Source organism: Drosophila suzukii, unplaced genomic scaffold, assembly GCF_043229965.1.
Source record: "Drosophila suzukii unplaced genomic scaffold, CBGP_Dsuzu_IsoJpt1.0 scf_10, whole genome shotgun sequence".
In the NCBI taxonomy this organism is placed as follows: Eukaryota; Metazoa; Arthropoda; class Insecta; order Diptera; family Drosophilidae; genus Drosophila; species Drosophila suzukii.
In genome coordinates, this window is record NW_027255897.1 from 504,595 (window position 1) to 512,338 (window position 7,744).

The window sequence follows — 7,744 nt, forward strand, 5'->3', positions numbered from 1 at the left end:
CCTGGAAGCAGCACACTACCGAAATAGCAGCTACATGTAGAGCTAAGCTGAGAAAACTCAACTGGTTGCTTAAGCCAACGAGCAAGCTCAGCCTTGGCAATAAAGTTTTGCTGTTCAAAGTAATTGTGGTGCCCTTGATGACGTATTGCACCCAACTATGGGGCATGGCTTCAGACTCGAACGTAATGAAAGTCCAAAGGGTCCAAAACCGTGCACTGCGTATGATTGCAGACGCGCCGTGGTACATCAGGAATGACACCCTAACAACTGACCTTCATGTTCCCTCAGTCAGGGAGCAGATAAACCGGCACTCTAGTCGGTACAATGATCGCCTCACTGCACACATAAACCACCTATCAGCTTCCTTGGCCCACCCAAGGACTAGAAGAAGACTCAAGCGAAGGCACCCCGGTGAGTCCTAAAGCAATAAAATTGTTTTTGTTCAATTATTGTAAATATTGTTAATCACCTTTTCTGTTATGTTTCCATGATAATTATTTCTCTTCGTACACAACGTTTTATAGCCATTAGGTTGGCTGATCAACGTTAAATAAATGAATTTGTTATACTAAAAAAGAAAAAAAAAACTTTAAACATTAAAATAAAATCTGTCACTTTCCATTGATAATCTAATTGAACTATTTTAAAACGACAATTCAATAAATCCTAAATGGTCAGGACTTGAACCCCAAGTCAAACCCTATAATTTTTATCCAGGACTATTTTTAATCATCTTTGAGCGTAGATTTTGTAGTTGTATCCGGCCGACTAACTCCTATTGAAGAATTTGTTATCGTATATTCAAGGACTCAAAAAACAAACTCCTACATTACTCAAAATGTTGTTGAAGATAAGGAAATCGTTCAGTTCCTCTAAGAATGCTAAGACATATCTTTACCGGTTGGGTTGTCTCTATATGCAAGACTGTGATCCCCAAGTTCCAGGTATCGGCTAAGAAAAATGTTAGTTCCTACTGATCTTTGTTATCGGCGACGTGCCGAAATTATCTTAACCATTGCCATTGACCCACGCGCGGTCGCCAATTATGTAGGATGCACCTGCCTTTGTTGTAATTGGCACGACTACAACAACACATCTGGGTTTCGGAAGATAGAGTTCTGTGCACTATCGCTCTAGGGTTCGCTCTTCGGAATTGTCGGGGTTCTTTCTATCTCTTCTTCTAGCTGTTCTACTGGTAGACTGAACAAAAAAAAAATGGTGGGTCTCTAAAGACTGTTAGGTAGAACAGGTGTCGCTTTCAGATTCTGCTCTAAGCCCTCCCGACCATGACAATATTGGAGTAAAGTTCTAATTCTAATTCAGCTTCAATTATTGACGGAATTCCCATCAGTTTATTCACAGGTAAATGGGAGAAGGAAGTCCACTGAATCCCGGATGAATTAGAAAAATCAACTATAACCAACCTGCCAAATACAAACAGGACGCTATTTCTAATTAAACAAAGCCAAACAACTTGGTTTCGTAGACTATTCAAATCATCAATTTTAATTGATGATTCGTAGTCAAGAACACCCAAATCTTTACCAAATTCTAATAAGTTTTCCTTTCCCATAGGTATAAATTCTTCCCTAATCCGGAAGCTACTTTCTCCCTTATTGCGTTCCGGTTACACCAACGACCGCAAAAGGACATTGGACTAACATTTGACCATGAACTAGACGTCGGATGGCGGAAGGATATTTCCCCGGAAAGGAAACAATTGGAATTAGTTAGAACCTTTAGATTTTCTAATTAATGTTTTTATTTTTTTCAATTCATTCTACCTGGTTTAAGTAAACTTTAACATAACCCTTTTTCATCTTTATAACAAGACGCACTGTATTAAGACTGGTCATTTTTCGCTTTCACCGGTCGCAGTAGGCCATATAAAAGTTTATTTGGACCTAGTCGTCGGCTTCTGCAAAATCCTATCCTTTTCTTGTCTCTGTACTTTACACTTCTTTGTCTAACTACTTATAGCTACATCACGGATGTATATCACAATTGAGAAACTATCACTTAGTATTACGCAAATCTACTCTAGGCATGTGCCGAGTGGATGCCGCCGCTGTGAGCCAGAGACAATTACTCAAAACGATATAAGCCTGGTCTTTAATTCCTGTTCAATACCGAGCAGACTCGCACGCAACTGCTCTTTTCAAAAATGAAATCTTACTCACACAAGTGTGAAACCGACGTTTAACAACACTATCATCTGCACCGTAACTTACTAATTCAAACTCAAACACTCAATTAACAATTTGGCTACATATATTTGGCATGGCCTGGACCATATTTCTGGATTGGAGGTCACATGCTCATCCCCCCAAATAAAATACGGACTAAAAGTTAATTTTTAGGTCATGTACTCCCTGAAAATTTCCTTTTTATACCCGTTGCTCGTAGAGTAAAGGGGTATTCTAGATTCGGAAAGTATGTAACAGGCAGAAGGAAGCGTTTACCCCATAAAGTAAATATATTCTTGATCAGGATCACTAGCCGAGTCGATCTAGCCATAACCGTCTGTCCGTATAAACGCTGAGATTTCGGAAACTGTCAGAGCTACAATACTGGGATTAGACATGCAGGTTCCTGAGATTACTGCGCTGCGAAAGTTTGTTTCAGCAATGTGCCACGCCCACTCTAACGCCCACAAACCAACCAAACCTGTGGCGCCCACAATTTTCATGATGGGTACAAAATCTTAACTGAAATGTATTGGTCTCGTCAATACCTATCGATTGATTCAAAAAAAGTTTGCCACGCCCATTCTAACGCGCATAACGCTTAAATCTGCCTACCGCCCACATAACTGCTTGCATGTCTCCATTTCCCTTTGGTCCTATTAGCTGAGTAACTGGTATCTGATAGTCGAGGTACTCGACTATAGCGTTCTACCCTGTTTTTTTTTTAAATTTTGCCCTATTTTATTGGTGACGAATGTCCGAATATTTTGGGTCATCGTTTGCATTTTACGTAGAAATATTAGACAGCTAAAAGAATTTTAAACTAAACATGTTTGTTAGATATTGATGTTGGACAAAACCAAATAATTATTGTATTGCTAATAATTATTTAATCTATTATTTAAGGAACTATTTTATATATTATAAAGTGAGTTGCAGAAGTCCACTCAGAGAAAAACCGTTTTCAAAAGTGAGCCAAGTTCTCAAAACCTAGATCAAAGTCTGTTTGGTTTGCAAATGGCTTTTGAGAATGTATGTTCTCGATATAGAGATGAAGTCTTCTGGGTTTCAACAAAAATCTTTCTCGGTTTTAACATCGAATTGATCTCAATTTCAAGATGAATCGTTCTTGGATTCAATCATAAATCGTTCTCCCTCTCAGTTTCCATTCTCACATAAAAATTCTAAATTTCTTAATATTTCGCCATCCCTTATGTACCTTAGGCACTCTTAGGAAAGACCGGCAACTAAAACAATAAGCTATTATTATCAGTAAACATACTATAGTGAGAACGCATCTTTTGGTAGTTTTAATATTCTTTATGTTTTATTCTTTATTTGTATTCAGGGGCAGCATTAATGCCGCTTCTAACGTGAAGTTGTTTCTGATTTAACAATTTGCCTTAGGATCTAAGTAAGCCTAAGTCTCGTAGCTGCGCTGCGATCAAGTGTATTGTATATCAAGTGTATTTAATTATGCTCTCTTTAGCTGGAGTGCGAGGGTATATGTATGTACTTGAGTTTGGCTGAGCGGCCGGCGTGTGCAACAGAATGCCGACACTTGCACTTTCTGTGAGCGCGCCGATCGACTCATGTTTCGGCTTAGGTTTTTGACAAAGTGTTACAGTGTGTTTGCTTCAAGTACTCTTAGTACAGTAGATATTCAGTATATGTGCATACTACATCTCCCTCCTTTTGAAAAATAACGTAATATTATGAAGTTATTTTATTAGTATGTTTTACTTAAAGGAATAATTATTATTTTTTTTTATTTTTTTTTTAAATACAAAGAGAATGGAATTGGGAATAATATTCGTATTTAAAAAAAAAGTATTTCTAAGCATGGCCATGCTAAATGCAATTATGAAATAAACGTTTTTAATCTATCCTTATGAACTGTTTGTTTTATGTTCTTATTATTTGTTATTATAATGTCGGTGTGAGAGCACGTGTTGGGGGCACAAACGGAGGCGATCTCAATTTGTGTAAGATTGAGTGATGGGCGTTATGCTTTATAACTAACAATTGAAAGATCAAACTGAGATTTTTAAAATTTCAAGCAAGAGTCCCCTCATAAGCCACCATGTTCAATTGTGACGCCGTGCCGAAAATGCTATATACGGCTGTCATCGTAAGAGGGGCTCTTGGGAGTAGGTAAACGACTGAAGTTCAAATATAACAGTTTAGCCTTTAATTCATTAGCTTATAATGTGTACATTTCACTCTTGTTCATTAATTAACTTTACAAAAACATGGGCGCCAATGGACAGAAAAGTAAAAGCAGACAATGTTGTTCCGGTTGCTGAACCTAGTAGTTCTCTTCTTTCTTCTCGCAAGTTCTGTAGAGTTCCCAGATGTGCCAGATGTGACCTTCGTCTTCAGTTGGCAGTGCTATCAGCTGTGTATACGAACCAAGTACCGTGGCACTGAACACATATAGTTGTGATTGTTTCCTGTTCGATTGTCATAACCTGCACGCACATGTTGCGGGTTCTTGGGTATTCTGGCATCTTGTTTTCAATAATTTTCTCTCTTTTTTTTTACTTTTTAATCATTAAACATTAAAGTAAAATATGTCACTTTTCATGCATAACCACTAGCAACCTGTCTACTTTCTATTGATAATCTAATTTAACTATTTTAAAGCGACAATTCAATCAATCCTAAATGGTCAGGACTTTAGCCCACAAGTTAAACCCTATCATTTCTATCCAGGACTAGATTGAATCCTCTTTGAGCGTAGATTTTGTAGTTGTATCTGGCCGACTAACTCGAGTCGCTGCCCAAAAAACTTCCCGAAGGCCTTGCATCCTTCCTCGGAATGCGAGCCTCCCACGCTTTCAAGAAGCAGTCAACCGGCTTGTGAGCCTAAATATGGTGTTACGCTCTCCTGACGCCATCAACGACGCCGTCGAGCTATTTGTCCGGAACATCCATATCGCTGCCGAGTCCTCAACCTCAAGCTCAAAGCCCTCCAGTCCACCTCAGGCTCCTTTAAAACATGAGATTATGGACCTGGTAAAGCTGAAACGCTCCCTACGTCGCAGATATATGAGATCTCAAGATCCTGTCGACAAAAGTGCATATCGACGAGCGAAGGATGATCTTAAAAAGCTTCTTTATGAAACCAAACGGAAATACTTTGATCTCAAATCTTACGGCCTTAACCTCTGGAAATGCACACGGAATATGAAACGACAGCCCCTACGAAAGATCAAATCTGATGACACATGGTGCAGGTCCGACTCAGAAATTTCTTTAGCTTTTGGAGACGAACTTGAAAAACACTTCCAGCCATTTGAACTCGCGAGCCGCGAGGATGTTGAAGAAACTCTTACCTTCCTTGGTGCCCCTTCCCCGGATGCCTTACCGATCCAACACTTAAGCCCAGAGGATGTTTGTCTTCATATTCAAAAGCTTCATCCTAGAAAAGCGCCGGGACTTGATGGCATTGATAGCAGAATTGCCAAGGCTTTGCCTAAAAAGGGAATCCTGTTCCTTGTTCTCCTGCTCAACTCAATGCTTCGTATCCACCACTTTCCCTCTCAATGGAAGTGTGCTGTGATAACGATGATACCAAAACCAGGAAAACCGTAGAACCTTGTCCAGTCTTACCGACCGATAAGCTTGCTACCCACATTTTCTAAAATATTCGAAAGAATATTTCTTAGCAGAATCGTGGGAGTAAGAAGCGTGCAGGATGCCATTCCCGACCACCAGTTTGGTTTAAGGCATCATCATGGAACGCCAGAGCAAGCACATCGAGTTGTCCAGCATATTTTAGATGCTTTTGAAAACAAGCAATACAGCTCTGCAATTTTTCTCGATGTTAAGGAAGCTTTCGACCGCGTGTGGCACGATGGCTTACTTTATAAGTTGAAGTCAGGGAAGCGTTCTGGGCCCCGTTTTGTACACTCTGCTCACTTCAGATCTGCCGTGTCCTAACAAGCCGGGCACGATTCTGGCTACATACGCTGACGACACTGCCTTTACGGGAAGTGGACAAATAGGTGAAACATATCCATAAATAGAAGAAAGTCGCAACACTGCAATTTCACCTTGAGAGGAAAGATCCTTCCCAGAGTAGAGCTTCTCGACATCACCATCCCACAATCACCCCATGCGCAATATTTGGGTTTAATCCTGGACAAGCGGCTCACCTGGAAGCAGCACACTACCGAAATAGCAGCTACATGTAGAGCTAAGCTGAGAAAACTCAACTGGTTGCTTAAGCCAACGAGCAAGCTCAGCCTTGGCAATAAAGTTTTGCTGTTCAAAGTAATTGTGGTGCCCTTGATGACGTATTGCACCCAACTATGGGGCATGGCTTCAGACTCGAACGTATTGAAAGTCCAAAGGGTCCAAAACCGTGCACTGCGTATGATTGCAGACGCGCCGTGGTACATCAGGAATGACACCCTAACAACTGACCTTCATGTTCCCTCAGTCAGGGAGCAGATAAACCGGCACTCTAGTCGGTACAATGATCGCCTCACTGCACACATAAACCACCTATCAGCTTCCTTGGCCCACCCAAAGACTAGAAGAAGACTCAAGCGAAGGTGAGTCCTAAAGCAATAAAATTGTTTTTGTTCAATTATTGTAAATATTGTTAATCACCTTTTCTGTTATGTTTCCATGATAATTATTTCTCTTCGTACACAACGTTTTATAGCCATTAGGTTGGCTGATCAACGTTAAATAAATGAATTTGTTATACTAAAAAAGAAAAAAAAAACTTTAAACATTAAAATAAAATCTGTCACTTTCCATTGATAATCTAATTGAACTATTTTAAAACGACAATTCAATAAATCCTAAATGGTCAGGACTTGAACCCCAAGTCAAACCCTATAATTTTTATCCAGGACTATTTTTAATCATCTTTGAGCGTAGATTTTGTAGTTGTATCCGGCCGACTAACTCCTATTGAAGAATTTGTTATCGTATATTCAAGGACTCAAAAAACAAACTCCTACATTACTCAAAATGTTGTTGAAGATAAGGAAATCGTTCAGTTCCTCTAAGAATGCTAAGACATATCTTTACCGGTTGGGTTGTCTCTATATGCAAGACTGTGATCCCCAAGTTCCAGGTATCGGCTAAGAAAAATGTTAGTTCCTACTGATCTTTGTTATCGGCGACGTGCCGAAATTATCTTAACCATTGCCATTGACCCACGCGCGGTCGCCAATTATGTAGGATGCACCTGCCTTTGTTGTAATTGGCACGACTACAACAACACATCTGGGTTTCGGAAGATAGAGTTCTGTGCACTATCGCTCTAGGGTTCGCTCTTCGGAATTGTCGGGGTTCTTTCTATCTCTTCTTCTAGCTGTTCTACTGGTAGACTGAACAAAAAAAAAATGGTGGGTCTCTAAAGACTGTTAGGTAGAACAGGTGTCGCTTTCAGATTCTGCTCTAAGCCCTCCCGACCATGACAATATTGGAGTAAAGTTCTAATTCTAATTCAGCTTCAATTATTGACGGAATTCCCATCAGTTTATTCACAGGTAAATGGGAGAAGGAAGTCCACTGAATCCCGGATGAATTAGAAA